General features: G+C 41.1%; 1 protein-coding gene across 4 annotated transcripts in view; it reads right to left on the minus strand.

Moving 5' to 3' along the window:
* Positions 1 to 20,968, minus strand: part of C8H10orf90 (chromosome 8 C10orf90 homolog) — a 117,294-nt gene that overhangs the window by 31,185 nt on the left and 65,141 nt on the right. The window contains exon 1 of one of the 4 annotated variants that reach the window (XM_085554870.1): positions 15,295 to 15,627. The exons of the other annotated variants lie outside the window; for them this stretch is intronic. The gene's annotated coding sequence lies outside the window, so the exon portion shown is untranslated. Of the gene's footprint in view, positions 1 to 15,294; positions 15,628 to 20,968 lie in introns of those variants that run through there. 4 annotated transcript variants of the gene reach the window in all.

A 20,968-nucleotide genomic window follows, 5' to 3' on the forward strand; every position in this document is an offset into this window, starting at 1 on the left:
CAAGAGGGGAGTTTCACATTGCCTTTTGTACCCTATCCTGTGCAATAACATTCTGGTATTACTACAGATATTCTGCTCCTTCAAAATTCTCAGACTTCTGGTGAGCCATTCAACGCGATTGCTGGGAGAGACTAAATAAATGGTAGTGGTGGCAAAAGGTCCAGTCATTTTCCCAATATTAAGTATAATCTTGGAAGCTTTACATTTGTTAACCAACATCAGCAAAATAGAAAGAAAGCTCTTACAAAAGAGCCTGGATCTGTGTCTGTAATGACAACTCTTCAGGGAGCACAAAGGTTTAGATGAGATGTGTCCCAAGCAGAACATTCATGGAAATTCTCATTGCTGACAAAACATATTGCACTGTAACTCTTGTTGCACAAAGAATGCAAAGTTCAGTCTTGCCTTGATGCAAAAGCATGAAAGAAACAGCATTTCAAATACTTTCAATCTCTGTGGGGAGCATGAGAAACTTATTTCTGAGTTGAAATCCTGAGGATTTGCTTAACCTCCCCAGACCTTCCCTTCCCACTGCGACCCACCTCTCCAGCTTGCAAACGAGGGACGTGATGAGGAACGAAGGAACAAACACTGGCATACAAACTTTGTCCCATTGCACCCTCACAGCTTTTTGTCCCCTGCCCCCAGTACTCTTTGTTGAACCTAATGATAAGCTCCTTGGCAAGGCATCTGGACATCCGGCTACAGACCAGGGTTTTCCTAATTACAGAGTGCAGCTGGAACCAATTCTCCCAGTCTCGAGTGCCTGGATGTCTGCCTCAGGCCAACTGGCAGCCAGCTCAGATAATGATTCAGAAAATATGTACTCAGAACTCAGCTTGCAGATAAATTGCTAAGGTGAGGGTGCTGGTGAAAAATAGTGCACTGCCATTATTTAGCACACACAGGACAGTGTGGTCTGCAGCCAAAAAAGATTTTGCACAAACTTCAAGACATACACAAAAACAAGCAACAGATAATACTATTTTGCCACTGACTGCTGTGCTGGGGTGGCCTTTGGTGACAGCCAGAGTGACACCAAGAAGGGCTGGAATCACTTTAGAGCGCTGGTCCTGGCCTCCTCTCCAGCTTTTGTCATGAAAGTTGCATATTTTATTCATTTACTTTTCATATGCTGACAAATTTCAAACTCATGTCAGCACTTCTGATCTCTTCTTCTCTGCTCAAAGCCCCATGCTGATCACGTCTGAGGACCCATCTGTGCCACCAGCATCACCTCAAAATGAACTCCTTGAACTTCCCTCAAAAATGCCACAAAACAGCTCTGCAGAACATACACAGTGGTACAAGAAGGGGAGAACTGAAAAATTATTGTTTTTCTAGATCTTTATCCCATCATCTAAAAGACCTCCAGTGAGTCTTGGACTTCCTCCCTGGTTGAGCAGTCACCCAAATAGACTCAAGTTTCTCCCTCAGAACCTGGGAGCCAAAAGACATTGATGGCTTGAATGTAGGGCCAAGCACAAGAGCAATCACTCAGTTAATACCACGTCTTTAGCATCACTTAAAACATTGTTAAGCCTATTTTTTTTTCCTGGTACATATTATTCCTACGTCAAACTATCTTCAGATAAACCATATTGTTAAAACCTACTTGGAGGCATTCATTTATACTACATTCTGTTTAAAACACTGTATTTATTTGAATTTTCTACGGCTTATTTAATTCAAATACCTGAGGAAGCCACGAGGAAAACAAAGTCATCATTAAAGATTCACTGCTTTCCTTCACCATAAGGGCTGGAAGAGATCATTATTCACTTCCTGAAATCTGAAGTGAGTCATCCAGAAAACTATCCAGACATTATAGAAATGCCTAAGATGAAAGCTAAGTCAGAATAAACACCAGAACCAAATCCGCTTCTCCCGGTCTTCTTCATGTGTCATAAAGAAACAATATCATAAAACTGCAGAAAGATGTCAACTCTAAAATAAATCTCCAACAACCGAGCTCCAGCTCACAGGCACAGCACTAAAAGTAGAGATGGATAAGTGTTGAAAATCCCTCATTGTACTTATGTCCCTGCTGATATTAAATTGGTTTATAGGGGATCTGCTGGAGAATGTTGAGTTTGGTTGTAAGTGGAGAGCATGATGCATCTCCAGAAGGTGCTGGCATAGGCACAGTCGTGCCATCTTTGAGGACCATTATCCTAAGGCTTCAGAAGTGATGTCAAGTCCTAGGAAGAGGCGAGGTGGTGTGTTGATGATGGTCTAAAAGCAGCATCCCAGTGAAATGGGGCACAGGCATGGACAGGAAGGAAGGTGACCTCATAACCACATATGGATTTTACTTCCTTCATGTGTTCTCATAAAAATACACCTGATTCTCATCTCCTCAGGATCTGACATACCTTCATGTGAGAATAGACAGCAATTTTTTCCTAAGTGAAGATACTTTAGGAGCACGTGTTGTCATCCTGAAAGCTCAAACAAAGCTAGAAACCACGCTGTACTCACCCATCAAGAGAGAATGGCAGAGGGAGAGTACATCAGTCCCGTTACAGTATTTTTGCTGCACTCTTCCTACAAGTACCAGGCACCTACTCACAATGGAGGTCAAAATGCAATAGAGATTTAAAGGGGAGAGAAAGGAGCTGCCAGCTCTTTCCTTGAAATCTTTCTTGCAGTGAAAAAAGCCAAGCCCAATACAAACAAGTACACTGCCACAAAAGAAAGCATTTCAACACAGCTGTACAAAGATAACAGTATTTTAAGGTAGCTGAGCCGGGAAGGTTTTCAAATCAGACTAAGCAACACTGCCTGAAATCACTTTGGTTCGAACAGGATTCATTATGTAAACAAAACAGAGAAATATTTTTTTTTAAGATGTCAGGATGGATTGTCTTCTATTAGAAGCAGCATCATGAGATTTGTTAACTGAATTATCTTTCCCTGCTTGCACACCTTGAAGCTGTAGCTGATTGCCTGCAGAGATGATTACAGGATCCACCATGGAACGGACAAATGAGTTCTGGTCTGCTATCAAAAAGCCAGAAGTCATAAATCTCTCATTATCCACGCCATTAGAAGCAAGGTGCTCATCGGGGGGCTAGAAAGAGCACAGGAATTATATCTCGACACCTATGCATAAGAGAAAAATAGCGTGTTTTCATTATACACTGCTATTACTCTTTATCTTCACCTAATAAAGTGAGGAATCTCCCCCAGCGTATCCATCACACAAACACACACACTAACGGAGCAGATTCTTCACTTTTCCATTTCTGTTTTGTCCTCCTCCACCAAGATTTTTTGTTTGTTTATATTTGTTGGTTGTCTTTTTTTTTTCAGAGGGATGGTGATGGTGGCATGTTTTAATTTCAGTACTATGGGAATAAAAGCATTTCTAGGTTTCTCTTGGCAGCACAAGCTCACATTAACAAACCTCAGTTCCTGGAAGCAGCAGCTAACTCACCAAGCCTGCTGAAGACCAGCTGTGTGGGCATAACTCAGGTCAAAGACTCAAACGGGAGCACACAGGAAGATTTAAACTGATGCAGATACCATTTCTTTAGTCTGAATAACATGGTCTAGCATTGGAGCTCCCTACTGGAGCTCTTCAGAGATCTGTATAAAATATAGTAAGGAATAGAATGGGGAAGCTCAAAGAAGTTATTAGGGGGAGGATATCTTAGGCACAGAGAATTGGATGATGATGAAGGATAATATCACATAATAGCAAAATCATAGTCTTCCATTATTTTTCTTCAGTACTTGCATTGTAGAAATGGAAGAGATGTCATAAACGTCGCAGGTATTCATTCCTATGGGAGCATAAGGAAGAACCTGAGATACAGAGATACATCTCTTAGGGGATGAGGACACTCTACAAGAAACCCTGGCCTCCTCCACCCAAGAGAAGCCTTCCCACAGAATCTGCTGTACCACTGTTCTGTGTGTGTCAATATAAAGACACAAGTAATAAACATTTCACACAGAAAGAGGTATGAGAAGGGACCCTCTGCCATTCCCAAAGTCACTTTCCCAGTGTTTTATAGAGCCATCCATATTTTAGTGACCACATCCATTTGTGAAGGCACAAGAATGTTTAAGATAGCCAAAAAATTCTTCAGTGACTGTAAGCATAACAAATAATATGCATAAGCAAACAAAGGAAAAGCAGTACTGTAGCCAAAAAGTATATTTATGAGCAGTCATTCTAGCATTACTATGTGTATTCACATAGAGGTCATAACACACACAAAATCTGATGGTAGAAATGAGTTTTCTAAATAAAAATTCCATCAGTGTTACTCAGAACTGGTAGCAATTATAAACTGTGTTCATTTGCCTAAAGCTGCTTATGCATAATAGGAGCTAGAGCTAACTCAGTATTTCTTACATCTCACCTGCTTTTGCAAGAGCATAATTTTAAGATAAGAAACTGTAAAGATGACAAGAGAAAACCTGTGCTCTGTCTGCTATGCATGCATTTTGTGACTTTATATATATCCTCGCTGCAGGGACTTTGCTTTATTGATTTTCTTTCCTGTTAATACTCTTAATACGGTGGTGATAGATGCTGCGGGTACAGATACTTTTGTCAAGATATCAAGATAGTTGATTCCAATAGACATCTATATGAGTCCAATTCTGTTTCCAAAACAAAAACAAAACTAAAAATAAGAGAGGAAGTTTGCATGAGCCAAATTTGACACTAAAAGGTTTGTACAATGGAACTAAACTCAGTGCAGCACCAGTCATGCCAGATTTAATACAGACTTTTCATGTTACTTTCGTATAATAGAAGCATTCAGTTCTGTATAATACTTGAGATATTATTTCTTTCTGGAAAGTCATTCACATTAACTGATGTGATTGCAGACACCAGAAACTGCTTGATTATACTGGATGCAGTAGGCTAAAACCAGAAGAAAAATTCAGTGCTCACAGGGTAAAAACACAATAGCCAGGATTTATATAAGTGCAAAGCCTAAAAAATTAGACTTACAAGGCTCTAGCTCACTGATGAAGGAAACAGTTTTCTTTTACATAATTTAAGAGTACACAGCTCCCACTGTTTTCAGTCGCCATTGGACTTGCCTCAACTCTAAATCTAACCAGGCTTCACACAACTGATGGTGGTAATTATTCTACCCCATAAAACTTTCCAGTTGGTGAGATAATACCTACAGTTTGCCTTTCGAGGGGACAGTAAAACAAATCTTTGTTTATAGAGTGTGTTTACCATGCAGCCGCGCTTTGTTTGATCATGAACATCACCCTTCCAGAGTTCCTCTGTAATAGGTTTAGAAATGCAGATTATTCTAGAGATTCAAACAGAAACATAGTTGGAAGATATTGAACCTTAACTTTCCTAAGTACCGGTTGGCAAGGAAAGACCTCAAGAGTTTTCAGACTCTTTTGGTGGCTGGCATTGCCTGCATGGGAACACATGGGACTGGGATCCAGCAGCACCAGCACAGCCCCAGCAGCCCAGCCAGACCCAGTGGTCCTGGCTGCTTTCCTAAGAAGAAACAACCTGCTGCCTAGCAACAACCCAAAACTCCTGATTGTTTGTATATGCCATTTTTTTTTATTTTTTATTTTTTTGTGTGTGTGCACGACTAAAAGCTTTTCTACCAAATCATTCTGTTCAGCAACATCAGATCTGCAACAGATGGGTAAGAAAATGCATTTTGCTTTATTTGCAGCAATAACACCCTGTGCTGTGGTGTTACATTCATAACACGCACATGAACTCCCCGACACCTTTTGATGCAAAACCAATCTGGGAAATATTTCAAAATGTGAGTAGTTATATTCACTGTAGTTGTCTCCCAGGAGCTACTCCTATGAATAAAGTCATTCACATACCTACATCCATAAATGCATATCTGGATAGCAAGGTACACTTATGCTTGCAGGAAATTTGTCCCTATGTTTTAGAAGAACCGTCTTCTATCCTAATGAATTACTACCAGTGAATCGATTAAAAATAACAAAAACATAAACAAAACTGACAAAACAAAAACAAATCATTTTTCTACTGTGCTCTCTATGTGCACCCAATTTGAACTTGATTTGCAGAACAAACTCGATTTACGTTCAGTCCTTCCATCTGTCCGACCTCGGACTTTGGATCCCGTGGGCTGCTTCAACCAGCATAACAGGAGGGTCAACAGCTTATCTCACTGTAAAAGTAAGTAAATGAACAGAAGAAATGGTTTTGCAGAAACAAGAGGTGAGAAGCCTGCTGGTTCTCCTCTCTTTGACTCACAACTGACTGACAAACATTCCTGCTGGCCACTGAGGTCGCCCACAGTGCCAGAGGAACCACAAATCCTGTCCAGGAGCATCAAGGAAACATTAGAGACTGATAAAATGGGATAGCGAGGAGCTGCAAGGAGGAGAGAGCAGCACCAAGGGGAGACTCTGAGTACTGACTCATGGCCTTCATCAGCTCTGCTCCTCACAAAACTACTTCTTTCTTGTATTTCTTGTCAATTTCATCTTTTTGTTTCCATTCTCTTTAAAAAAATAATAATAAAATAATAATAATACAGAAAGCTCACACTAAGATTATGGAATCTGAGAAGATTTTCAAAACTATAAAAGTTAAATACTGAAGACTGACCTAACCATACTGCAACTGTTTGACCTCAGTACTTCTGTACCTTAGGCATAATCACATACATACAATATCTGCCCTGCTAAAGTCATGTAGCACATCATAACTGGAGTAGCTGTCTTCCTAAATTCACCTACAGACATGGCATTGGAAGCTACATTTTACTGCAGATTACATGGAACGATGTGGTGTGAAGTAATAACTGAACAGCTTCAGCTGGTACAACAAAACGTTGAAGTAACCATCTACCAAGGGCAAAATTAAGTTGTCATGGATGATTACCACCACCACTTTGTTTGTCCTATAGTTGTTCCGTTCAGCAACAATCTCTGATCTGTAGCCAGTACATAAGCCATTACATAATTCAGCAGCACTCTGCATCCATCGCATCTCCCGAGCCAAATCCTGGCCCCTCTCAAATTCAGTCTTTCTGCCGGGTGCTCTGGGATGAGAATTGATCCCAAGAGTCTCTTCACACTCAGCAGTTAAAGAAGGCAGACTGTGCTGAATACGCTTTCAAAAACCTCTTGGTCACCATTATCATCCTCTCCAACATTAGCTACCATTAAACTCTCCCACTAGAAGCTGCAGAATGAGCTACAGGACATTAAAGAGCATTTTCAAGCTTAGCAAAAGGGATGCTAAGAGCTCCCACACCCTTTGCTCAGTGCGATGTTCAGTTTGGATGGCTCTTGTGTACCAGGTGTTGCCCCCAGGTCCTCATGTAAATTGTATTTCAGGGTTTCCATGCTCTGTTTTGGGCTGGCTCCTTGTGGATCCATCACAGCATGACCCTCCCTTGCCTTCTCTAAGCCTAAGTGAAAGCACTACGGGGAAAAATCAAATCCTTTGGAACAGTCTGTGTTTTCCGTTAGTAAGTTGCAATGATTAACATGACCTTCCTGTGAAGGAACTGCACATACCTTGTACCCATGGGTTACTCACTGCCAGTCATGTTGACTCAGTTAATATATGTACCTTCTACCTGGAATCTGAATCCTTTAGAAAATACAGCTCTCTGCCCTCTCTGCCCCTTGCCCAGACACTACAAAACCACTGCAGGTAGATGTGAGAGTGAAGCATTTCACTTTTAACCAGACCGTACTATAACTCTTTCTAGCAATAAAAGATTGCACTTCTCCAAGAAGCACGTGCCCTATGTTTTCCTTTCCAACAGGGCAACAACAGAATCTTTATTTCTTAATTTTGGGGGCTGACAGGCTCAGGTAGATGTCCTTATTGGATTATTTGATGTTACTTCTATTGCTTTCCATTGTTTTATAGGGCAGGGAGTGGTTTAATCTATTATTAGACATTTTTTCCATTTCTACTCTAAAAAGTCATCTTGATTTGACGTTTTAGTCCAAAGGAAAAACAAAGAACAGTTTACCCTTTGCTAGGGCACACATGGATTGTGCTGAGAGCACAACGACAGCAGCCCTGCAATGAGGAGGCGAGCACCATTTAAGCCACAGACATCTATTCTCCTGCTCCATTTGTTTTAAGCCACAGACATCTATTCTCCTGTTGGAGCTTAAAGATCTTGTGGTTTGTTCACCATGATACATTCATGTAATTTGGTTAGTGAGAATGATAGACAGGTGTGTATACACAGGTATTGATTCTATAGAGTGCTGCATTATTCAGGAGAACTGGGAGTAAAAGGTCAATTTTTACAACTGAAGTATTTACAAAGTAATTACCAAGTATTATTGAAATCCCACCACCTGAATCCAGCATTAGATCAGTACAAGATTCATGTTCTGCTTTAACCGCTCAAAACACTAAGTTCAAATACAGGAAAGAAACCCTATGTGCAACCCTATAGCACACACCAACACTACACATGAACGCACTGAAGAGATACCTGGAGCAGCAGATAACAGCATGCTCAAGATCATGCTCATTAGGGTTAAACATCTCAGCACTCTTAAGTCAAATCACACACTTTCAAGATATTGACCTTCTCTTAAAGAAAAAAAAGAAGTTAAGATACAGTTAAAAATGAATAAATACACTGCTTGGATGATTAGTGGCGTGACTGTGATCTATCATGAAAATGAACAAAAATACCAGCAGGTGATTTATGTTATCTGAAATGAAAGGGCAAAGATGTTGCTCATACTCCAGGCTTAAAGGATTATTTTGGAAGGTCAGTCTAGTATCTGTCACAGTGATTTAGTACTATCCTACTACTCTAAATGTATTAGCACATTAGTTACAGTAATATTGGTATTAACACATTGGCCATAATATTAATGCTGATAGGTACATAAATACAGCATTATCTACTTCATTCAGCATTTAAGGAAAGTTTATCAATCCACATTTGCATGGTGGGGTTTTGCATTTCAATCTTCCTTTACTAAAACAAGCCCCCAGACCAAGCACCGATGCCTCCATCCCTTGGTTACCAGTCAGTGCCTCTGGAGGTGGCAGAACTTGGGTACCACCAGGCTTTGCAAGGCTCAGTCCCCCTCAGAATGCACTGTCATTTAGTTCTCCATTGCTTTAAAAAGTTATTTCTAAATCAATAAGGTGTTATTGACTTCCCTGAAACCAACTGAGACAGAGGCCCAATATTTCCAAAGTCCAATCTTCCAAGGCCCCTGCTTTTCCAATGCAGCTTGTGGTTTGCTGTTACTGGATTAAGGCTTAGAAGATACTAAACCCAAATTATCATCATTTCATGCCCTGTTGCCAACCCCAAAACCAGCCTGATGGGCTTGGGCAGAAGCAACAGAGAGAAGCAGGGCAGGAATCCCATGCATGTAAAGAGATGTAATGGAGCAGGTGGTTTAAATGAGGAGTTCCCAATACCTTCGCCTACAGCAAGTTCTGATAGCAGGCACTGCTTTCTGTGATGAAATAAACAGCTTTATGTTACTGACCTCTATCACACACAGCTATGAAATCCAAGTGCAATTGTAGCTATTTGATGCTTTTTAGATATTCATTTCTCTTCCCCAGTGCTTAAGAGGGCTGACTGAAGGCAGCTTATACAAACCAAGGCTTCCGACACCTTCACACATTATAGACTTCAAAATACAGTTTTTTCCTTCCAGAAGGTGAAAGTGTTAAGTCATTTCTTTGAAAGACCCGATGGAGCTTCTTGCTCATAAATAGGAAAGGCAGCAGTTGGAGACTGGGCTGAGCACAGCCAGGCGGCTGCCCCATAGAGCAGGACCCAGGTCTGTGCCTGCAGCCAGCCACTAACGGCTTATCCCAGATAATAATGTCGATTAGCAAGGGCTCATCGGATGGAGCCGTGTGCCAGAAATAATTACGGCTCAAAATGCAAGAGCCTGGTAGGAAGGGATTGTCATTTGTGAAGTCGGTCCATTTTATGGAGACATAACCCTCATATTACAGTGGAGGATAATTTGGCAGTTAACAGTTCCAGTGGCTCAGAGATATAAAATACAGTCCCATCAATGTGTAAGATTAGAAATAATTAGCCCCTATATGGTAAAGTCATCAGTTAGAAACTAGACTCCATCTGGGGACATTTTGTAACGATGCCCCAGGGACAAGTAAGACGGGACCTTTGACTTGCGTGATTTGGAAGGGACTGAGACCTAATTAAATCCGCAAAGATGCAGTAACTGCACTAAAAGGGTTTTTAAATATGAAATGTATTCCCTTTCTCTAAACAAATGAGGTATATTACATGCTGGAATAGCAAGAGAATTAATCAGAAGACAGTGAGTAAACAGCTTCTCTGTAGCTGCCAAGTAGAAGATGGTACAAAACTACACAGTACCGCAGCACATTTAATATGAACATAAAAAGAGCTATTAAATGTTCTTCAAAAGATTAGGCTTTATTTAATTGCGGCCAACACCAGAAAGTTCAAAATAGTGGGTTTCTTAAAATCTGCTTCTCTGAATGCAGAAATCATAATAAACGCTGATTGCTTTGGATAAAGATAATTCACTGCCAGAAAGGACACAGAATTCTTTAAAATCACTCATTACAAAACCCAGACTCGAGGTGTTTCTAATAGGGGCACACAGAGCTGTTTCACTTTTGCTTCAGAGTTCCCAAAAGTGCTTCTGATGGTCCATTTTCATGACCAGACTTTGCATTTGGTACTGGAGAAACCAGAAACCTGAAGTTACCTTTTGAGCAATGACTGCTTTAGTTACACGATTTATCTCCTCCCAAGAAAAAAGTCACCACCCAATATTAACATTTTCCTACCATAACTCAATTCTCTGCATTTTTTTCAATGCAAAGCCTGGAAGCTAAATGGGAAAGTATTTTAAGGACAAGCAGAGCAGCAGAGATGTACTGATTTCAAAGAGAAAACACTAACCAAGATGGCACATGAAAATTCACACACTTCATCATGCTGCTTAAAGGAGACTAATTAGAACTGTATCAAATGCACACATAGATCAACATTGAAACAAGAATAATACTGAAGGATTTAGCTACATGGTAATACTTCTCCCTCTCCCCCCCCAACCACTCCTCAAGTCAATTCAGTGTTTTAATCTATCAACAATGCCTGTAAAATTATGTGTTATTTGGGATTACCAGTAGAACCATGAATCGGGTGATCCTTATTTCAGCCAGATTTGGTGAAAGGATATCAAACCAAGACTGGAGCTATGAATTAATTATCCCATACAACACATCCACAGTCAACTGCACAACTAAGAACCACGTAATTAGTATGATGAGCAAGCGAATTCACTTGAAAGCTGCATACAAACAAGCTGCCAATGATAAAGTCACTACGGGATGACACTGGGGATGCACACAGCTATTGTAACTTAAATGCTGCCATGCCTGTCTTCTATAAAAATGAATCAGTCATCAAACATTTAGATATAGTGGTTTAACTACAATGCATGCATACAAAGTCATTTCTTCCATACACAATTGTTTCTAAACTATTTATACTCATACATGTCATCTCCATGAGCACCCATCTGCATATACTGTAGCTGCACCAGCACCAATATTACAGAATTTAATAGAATCATAGAATGGCCTGGGTTGCAAAGGCCCACGGTGCTCATCCAGTTCCAACCCCCTGCTGTGTGCAGGGTCATCAACCAGCAGCCCAGGCTGCCCAGAGCCACATCCAGCCTGGCCTTGAATGCCTGCAGGGATGGGGCATCCACAGCCTCCTTGGGCAACCTGTCCCAGTGCATCACCACACTGTGTGAATTTCAGTGGGTTTTGCAAGAAAAGAAAATACAAAATACACTTATGCTGTTTCCAGTAGAAGAGCTTGCTGGCCAGTCAATCACCATTAGAAAAGTCAACAACAATCTAAATGCTCAAGCATTTCAAAACTTCAGGTGACCTTTCAAGAGGATTTCAGTTCAAAACCACGTTATGAGGAGAAGCTATGGATTTTGGAATTCACCTTATATCCAAAGCCTTTGCTAAATGTCTTGGAGATTGCTATAAATGTAAAATAAACATCAGTGGGGATCAAAGCAAGGAAAAAACGTATTAAGGAAAAGGCAGGTTGGTGTCTAGCCTCCGATCTGGGTCAAGAAACGTATATAGCTATTTGTCTTGGGTTACGTGGGTTGAAAATACAACTCAGAGTCTTCAGAATGAGAGTGATCACAGAAACAGGATGGGAGATTATGGGGTACAGAGCGGGACAAAAGTCTTCATTAAACAAAAAATAATAATAAAAATAATCCCTCCCCAACAGAGCAGTCCCTGTGCAGGGAAATGCAGCAGAAAGATGAAAGCTTTACTGAGAAAACTTCAGGGACCAAGGAGATCTGCAAGGAACACACGGCTCCATTCACAACAGAATAGAACAGCACACCTAACGCCCCTAAAGGTAAGAGCTTCCATTCAATGAATGCCTCTCCTTCCCTCCTCCTCCCAGCAAAACCTGCAGAAAGGTTGATATGTATACAAGGGCTGTAATACCTCCTGTGTTACTACCTTGGCCCACAGTATCAGAGGTGGATGTTGGTGGTATGGCAAAGGCTTTCCAGCCAATATTCTGTTACAGGTTGCTGTGTGACAGATGAAAGCAGAGGAGCAGTTTGACACAATGGCATCTGACATGGAAGGGCATAGGAAGCAAAGGTGTGTCATTGAATTCCATGGGTTCAAACAAGAAAAGTTGTAAAAAATAGTCAACACATGCAGCACAAAAACAGCAAGCAAAGCAATACTCTGCAAGTTCTATTTGGTATAGAAGAACTGAATTATCCAGAATGCCTGTTTATTTTTAAAAAGAGGGGTGGGGAGGTAATGATATCATGGCCACCTCAGAAATATGATGGGATTAAGATTAATCAGAGGACACTGTGGGAAAAAAAAAAAAACAAACAACAACACAGTATGAATTATAGAGAAATGGCAGAAGACCAGGCTGATAAAGGAGCAGAGCCAAGAACATGGAAAATATACAGTAAGCAACATAAATAAGCAAAATGTACTTCAACAACTCCTTCAACTCAATTTCCATGCTAAAACAGAAGTATGTTAAGAACAATACTGACCTAGAATGGCCCAGGAAAGGGACCACTGCTGAAAAACCTTAAGAGACAAATAAGTTGGACCTTGACAGTGATATGATAGAGATCTAAAATCAAAAATGATAAAGATCACAAACAGCTTTCCAAAGATGCTCGGGAAGAGGCAGATTGTTTAACATGAACATTGGAAGATATCTTTTTTTCCCTGCACAACACCATTAAATCGTGAACCTAAATGAGACAAACCCAATGTTGTAGAGCACAGATTCCAAAAAGCAATTAGGCAAGTTTATGGAGGGTAAGTCCAGCCTTGGCATTAATCAAGACTGCGGAGTGGCTGCTCCGAGCTCAGGAAGATCCCTGGCTGAGGAAGCCAGGATGGTCTGCCAAGAAGGACGCAGTATTCTCTGCCCTCAGTTTTTTGGCTAGAATTAGGATCAAGATGTAACTGGATCTGACCTCGCATTGGGTATGTTCCCATCACCGCGCCTCTATACGAGATGCTATGGATGCTGTTTAGAAATAACCAAGGGGCTGAACTGTACTCTCCAGCATAGGAAGTGGAGAAGACCTTAACAGAAAATGCCAAAGTGGCTTTTTCTGTTGGTTGGTTTTCAAGCGAGATCTTTTCCTGCTAATATTCAAGGTCACAAAGACTTCAGACTCCTACACACAGCCAAAAGGTAAACTGCAAGCATTCATGAATGCCAGCAAATGCAGTGTTTTACTGCGGGAGGAAGCATTTGAGAAACTACCCCACCTTTCACATAAAAGCATCCTGAATGAAAATTTTAACATCTGCACAGAGTAAATTGTCCCAATAACTCCATAATTCCAGCATTCTAGTAGTGTAAATTGCAAAAGGAGTGAGGGCAGCCTTGACATACATTTTCAGTAGCATTCAATAAAGTAAACTACATAAAATAAGTCTAGAGGTCCCACCTTAAATGTGTTTGTGCCAGAACTGCATAAACTGAGCCAAGAAGAAGAAACTTCTGTCCTACCACAAAAGCTGTTTGTTGAAAAACAAAGCAGCACATTCAGGATTTTTGCCCTCCCCTATAACAGGGGGATACTCCAGAGAACAGGGTCATAATGGCATTGTCTCTATGGCTGCTTGGAAGCAGTAATGCAGTTATTGTAAAGATTTGTCAGCAATGAGGTCACCATGCCCTGAGTCACAGAAAACGTTCATCTACCTATAACCCTATTACAGTTTGCAAGCTAAATATTTTCTTACTCAACCCTTTGGCTTGCAAAAACATGTATTTACCTTATAAAGCTGTAATTCTGCATCAACATTCAGCTAATTGGAGGTTTGCTGTCATTAATTTAGATGATATACATTTGTCTTCCAAAAATTGCTTCTAGCATCTTCTGTAATGTAACCTTTCTCTTTTTCTACTGTCACACAACTAGCAATTCAGTGCTCACAAATGACCTCCTGTGCCCCAACCGTGCCATAACAATCAATGGCAGAAAATTCATAAAACAGATTAAATTCTGCAGTGTTTGCTTTGATGAATTAGTAGGATTTGTTCGCTTTAGCTGCTCAGAGTTAATCTTTGATTTTTAGCTGTGTGCACTGCATTGGAAAGAGCAAACCAAGGACACATCCTATCTTCCTTACTTCAATACTGACAGTGGAAATACAGAACTAGCACTAATTACAGTAAAGCTGACTTTAAGTTTATTACTGCTTATCTCTGTTATCTCATTACTTCAAACAATATATGAGGAGGAACTTCTCATGACAAAGTGTTTCTATATGAAATTGGACATAACTACATTATACTGTAGTGACTTGCTGGTATCACACAGTGCAGAATGAGCTGAGGATCATTTTCCCAGGAAGCTTTATGGGTGGCAAAACATCTCAAAGTAACAAAATTAACTCCATCGCCGCAACTCACATAATGTATTTTGTTCAACATGTGATTATTATTCACCATTTAAATTAAGAATTGCAAGGGAAATTCATTCTGAGCTTTTTCCATTTCCCTCATACACGCAATTTGGTTAATGAACCAAGAAACCAATTAGTGAAACAGCTCAATTTATAGCAGGTTAAGGTAATCTTTAGCCAGGGCACAGTTAAAATTTCCACACTGTGAAAAGAAGACTTTTCATCTTCACAAATGGCACTGTGGAGTTAATGAGCCCTCTTAGTATGAAGCATCAACGATAGCCCCGCTTGCCCACAGACTTCACCTCTTCCCCACCAGCACCTACCGTGAAGCAGCAGAACCTGGGTGAAATCTCCATATAAATGCAGAATTTTCTATTTGAATTTCGGTGGATCTTGGTGTATCTTGGCACATCAACACGTAGCCCACAGCAGCCCATAGCAGAGCTGGATGTCTATGTAGAACCATTGCCTTTGAAGAAGGTTCATCTTCACGTAGCAGCTGTCCTCTTGCACAGCTCCCTCTCATCATCATACATCAATTTTATATCCCAGTGCCATGCTGAAGCTTTTCCCCCAGTTTCTAGCCCTACCTGACCTGTGAGCTGCAGCCATGGATCCACAGCCCAAAACAGCTCCTTCATGCCTGGTGTCTCAGATAGTTTCACTGTTTTAAAGTAAATGATTCATTAAAGGGGCTAAACAAACAGCAGATGGACTCTTGATCTGAGCTTCAGAAGTATATTTTCCCTGTTCCCAGAATAAACCCACAGCCAGGCTGGAGGTTGGACCAGATAAAGCAACACCAGGTTCAAAGGGCAAAATAAAGAATATAAAGGAGTAGGAGAGGCAGTCCACTGTTAAAAGAACGTCTTTGCTCCAAGGATTGCTTATGCATTTTGCACTACAAAATGCAATAAAGTAGATTAAGAAAAATAAAAGTCTAGAGCAGCAGTCTAGGCTGGTGGGACCAAGTCTCATAACACCAAATAAATCCTGCCTTGGAAAACCATATTTTTTGTATGGGGATTCCATCTTGTTGGCAAACATCGCATTATCACCCAACGTTAACTAAATAAAAGAAGATAAAGGCTCCATGACCCAGAAGCTCAAGTCTACCTGTATGCATACCTCCCACCTAAAACCTCAAAACATTTCCTACCTCCCTGCCTTCTTATCTCCACTCCTATACCTCAGTCTTTGAAACTTCCTTGACATCAAGAAGTGGAACCCCGTCCTGCCTCTTTATATATCAACTCTAATGCCCTGCAGATGGTCAGGTTAAGTGCCTGAGATAGGGAAGCACAGCTGAGCTGGAAGGGGTTTGCTGCTATAACCATAGGGATATGGTAAGGACAAGACAAAGACATAGGGGAGCTCCTTCTGCAGTCAGCTTTTGCAGTCCCAGCTGGAAACACAAGCGCTTACACTGGAATTGTGGCCTGCCTGACACGTGCAATCTTAATGAGTCCTGGAATTGGGTGCAATTCAGAAGTTGTATATAGACAGGATCAGATCACTGCAAACATGAAGTGCAAGAACTAATTTGAACTACTCGAACATTATTGGGCTGCAATCAACTAATCACTTAAGAAAAAGACCAGGAGTCACGAGTGGCTTAATGTAAACATCTTTTTAGCATGCAGTAACAGCCAAAAAGGAAGACAAGTGCGAGACTGCATGCAAAGAAGAATGCATTATGGAAAGCACAGTAACATTCTACGTGATTTGAAGGTATGCTAAAGTACTGCATTTGCTATGGATTCTCATCTGTAACATTTTAAGGGTATCTAGGTGATCTAGTGAGAATTTGGGAATGAACAGTTGTATGGGGAATTGGTAATCACAGCCTGAACCTCCGATTAATCAGCTGAGGCAAGTGTTGGGTCAGCTGCGGGAGCACAGGTGAGGGTAATTCAGCTGTGCTACAGAAAGGGGTGGAGCTTGACTCCATCTCCTCTAGACCTCATTTAAGGGCTGACCACCACTAAGGCAGCATCTCTTGGAGATTGCTCCTTGGTGGAGATTGCCTTTGTGTTTCCCAGCAGACTGAAATCTTCCATATGGGTGAGTTTTTCCTGTAAATAACCTTTTGGATATTTACTACTATCTTTTTGTTATTGTTGCCAAACAATAGTAATTACAGGAGGTTTTGGTTTTTGAACTCATTGCATTAATAACCACAAATTTACTAAAAACATATTTGGTTCTTATGTAGCCAAGAGGTCCTTGGAGGTTTGGGTTCAATTTGATTCTAGAAGTCAGCCACTTCTTTTTTGCTTTACAAGAATGAAGAAAAAAAGAGAATGAATTTGACTTTATTTACAGCAATGGTAATATTACAAGAAGCATAAGACTTGGTAATTGAGTCAGGAGTAGAAGTGAAAGTCTCCTGTGACAGCCTGTAATTGTCAGAGCTCCAAATAAATGCAGCAGACACAGACCCAAGTCATATTCTGAATGCCTGGATAGTGCCTGTATCAAACCTGGGCTCTGGGCCTCTGGAGATTTGCTTCTCACTGCACTCACTCTGGTCCTTCCATTTTAATAGAGAAAATATTAACCAGAACACTGGATGGGTAATTCTCCACTACAAGCTAAAAATATTTCATGTGGAAGTGCATAGAAAATTCCATCCCCTAGCAACTGAGAGATTCCTGCTGGAAACAGTGACAGCAAAAGTGGGTTTCCAGGAACATGGAGTCAAGCAAGGATTCCGTAGTGAAGGTGTGAAACTGTTGGCAGTTCTGTCTGATCGCTGGCTGCACTTGGTTGTGCTGAATGCGCTCAATTTACTGTAGAAATTGGCCTGAAGTATTACAGAATTCCAGGGGCCCTGATTAAAATAAACTGTTGAAGATGCATGTACTGCAGAGAGGCTCTCGAGTCCAGGGGGAGCTCTGTATGTACAGGAAGTGTTGGGCACCAGAACAACAACAAATTAAAAGAATATTATTGCTGGGTTCTGAAAACAAGCTACAACACTGCTGCTACATGAGGAGCACGAAGGGGAAGGGAAGCAACATTAGAAGTAATGAAAGAGAATTCAGATGCAAGGCAGAGAGCAAGCTGGAGACCCAGGCAGTACAGGAACATGTGTGGTTAAGGCCAAGCTGTTCTGTGGTAACCACCTACCAGCTGGGATGTTTGGAAGGGCAGTCTCATTTGTACTATTTGCTTTTTTTTATTCACTCTGATATAAGGCATTTCTTCAAGAAGGTGATTTCCCTTCCTACTCACCATCCCATCCTTTGCCCAAGGAGGCTGTGGATGCCCCATCCCTGCAGGCATTCAAGGCCAGGCTGGATGTGGCTCTGGGCAGCCTGGGCTGGTGTTTGGCAACCCTGCACACAGCAGGGGGTTGGAATTGGATGAACATTGTGATCCTTTTCAACCCAGGCCATTCTATGATCTGCTTGGCAGGAAATGCATTTTAGTTTGCTTATTAAATATAGCTGCATTGTGTATCAAAAATCACTGATAACATATGGCAGCAATGTTATATCCACTATGAGAATAAGTTGCATTACACATGGTGCCTACAATACATTGCTCTGGTAACAATTTGAAGTGGCTGTGCTTCTTTTAAACCTGTGCTTGGCAGCAGACAGAGAATATCGGTGTCTGGCAGGTGGATTTGGGGTAAATGGATACTGTGATGATGAAGGTGAGGACTCTCCTCCCTGTCATCTCAAAGGTGATGCTGAGCCCAGATGTGCATGCATTACCCATCCTTAGGCTTGTTCCAGCCATGTTTTCTGTGCCTGTTTGTGCCTTTTGCTCCTCCTCTGCCTCTTCTAGGTATCACTTAGTCTCCTCCGCATTCTACATCCACTGTCATAATGCAAATAAATGCTCCTCTATGCCTGCTGTGTGCAAGTTTAGGGTCATGCATCCTTACACGTACATCAGAAGCTGCTGATATTTTTCCATTTTGCCATTTCCTTAATAGGAACAATTAAAGTTATGTGCTGATTGAATACAGTGTATCCCAGCATTTCGAGATATAATCTAACATAAAACAGCGTATGTTTTCATATGTGCCTCCCAAAGGATTCCCACATCTGTCACAAGCTGCAATCACTGAATGATTAAAATTAAACCTTTTCTGGAGCAATCTGTGGAAGGCATATTGATAACTTGCCTTCTCTATGCATCTCAGCAGAGGAGGGAAATCTTCACTGAGTACAACAGTTAAATGTCAGCTGATAGAGGAAATCCGTGGGATATTTAGAAAGTACTAAGTGCAGCCAGTGTTTGTTCTAAAACATAGAGAAGTACATAACAGCTGAGATCCTTTAAGTGAACTAAGTTGAAATTGCTCCAAAAAATATTCCTTTTGAGCACCCTAAACCATTGCCTTGTTCATAAAGTTGTGATTTCTGTGAGATCAAAAATCCTGCAGAACTGACCCACTCTTCTTGTACCACTGATGTCCAAAAGTCATTACAAATGGTTATGACAGGATGCCAACAAATATTAAGTATGTATAAGATGGGTTCCCCAGCTATAAGATGGGTTCCTAGCAATTGTCAGTACCTGTCACCAGGCTCGCTTAGGCAATGAAGAATGCAATGCCAATGCTTATGTTCATCTACGTTGATTTTTATAGTGGAAAGCTAAGGAACAGGAAAACAAAGCTGTAAAAGAAAATACATATTAGCATTTAGATTAACAGTTGTGATCTCAATTTCTCATCACCAGACAATACTGAAATATACGATGATGGTTTAAGAATTCTTCAGAAAGGTTAAGGGCTCCTTGAATTCAAAGGGTTGAGAAACACTGGCCTACAAGATAAATGGCAGCGGCTCTGACATGTGCTCCATATCCTCAATACATCTGGACTCTAGCTGGAATTAAAATTCATATTGCAGCAGCAATTAAAAGACAGAACTAGGTCATGAGCTGTTGTTCTAGGCACTGTGTGGGTAAAGAAGGGGAAAAAAAGAAGCAGCAAGCAGCGCCTGTCCTAAAAACTTCAGCGTTAGGAAATCCAGAAATGCAAGATAAGAAAAAGAGGAGAACATGAGAGGGAAAAAAAGCAGTTTGGGTGTTTTAGCAACCCCTGCTGTGCACTGAACTATTCACCAAGCAAAGGCCGGTAGCTCTGGGCAGTTCTCAATGCTCATTACACCGACTGAGTTCCAAGCAGAGGACTCACCAGGGCTGCACATGCAATGTGCTTCCTTACACCTCTGATCAGCACTGCTTGCAAGAGGCTGCTCTGCGGCTGGAAGGTTTCAGCAGAAACCATAGCAACCCTCCTAAATCTTCTGGAGCCGCAGTTAGCAATTTGCTGTGTCCATTCTGGTATGCAGCCTCTTCTTTTCGCCCATTAAGTTCTGTATCTCTCCACAGCTATTATACCCTATACAGAAAGAATTGTATGGGAGAGAGATCCACAGAGCACTCAATGGCACATCGTACCCAGCGTGAGCGTATAATATGTTGTATTATACATGTCCAATTCTAGATGTAGGAACCACAATGAAATCTCTTTGCTCTAAGTCTTTTTTTAAATGGTGCTTGGAAATGCTGTACTATCTATTGCAGGTTTCACTGACCCTCACTGCAGACTGGTTCTCAGGTGGTTTCGCTGTGCTACCCAGCATTATTAACAAAGGTGATGGCCCGCCTTCATTTCAATGGGTGTCTCGTTTTCATTCAGTCAGTCACATGAGCAGAATGACACCTGAACCACATTTTAGCAAAGCAAAAATCAGCCATGTGGCTGTTGATTAAACCTTCCTTTGGGAACAGTTTGGACTGAAAAGAGATCTGTTAACAAGAACTGACTATGCAGAAAGAAAGTATTCAGAGAACTTTGCATGTAAAAGCATGATATTAACATGGAGAAATAAATCCAAAAAGGCATTTTAAGTAGATGGGAAAAATAGCCAGGCTGGATGTGGCTCTGGGCAGCCTGGGCTGCTGGTTGGTGACCCTGCACATAGCAGGGGTTGAAACCAGATGATCATTGTGGTCCTTTTCAACCCA

Source organism: Coturnix japonica, chromosome 8 (assembly GCF_054131305.1).
Source record: "Coturnix japonica strain WE chromosome 8, WE-NBRP24, whole genome shotgun sequence".
NCBI classification, from domain to species: Eukaryota; Metazoa; Chordata; class Aves; order Galliformes; family Phasianidae; genus Coturnix; species Coturnix japonica.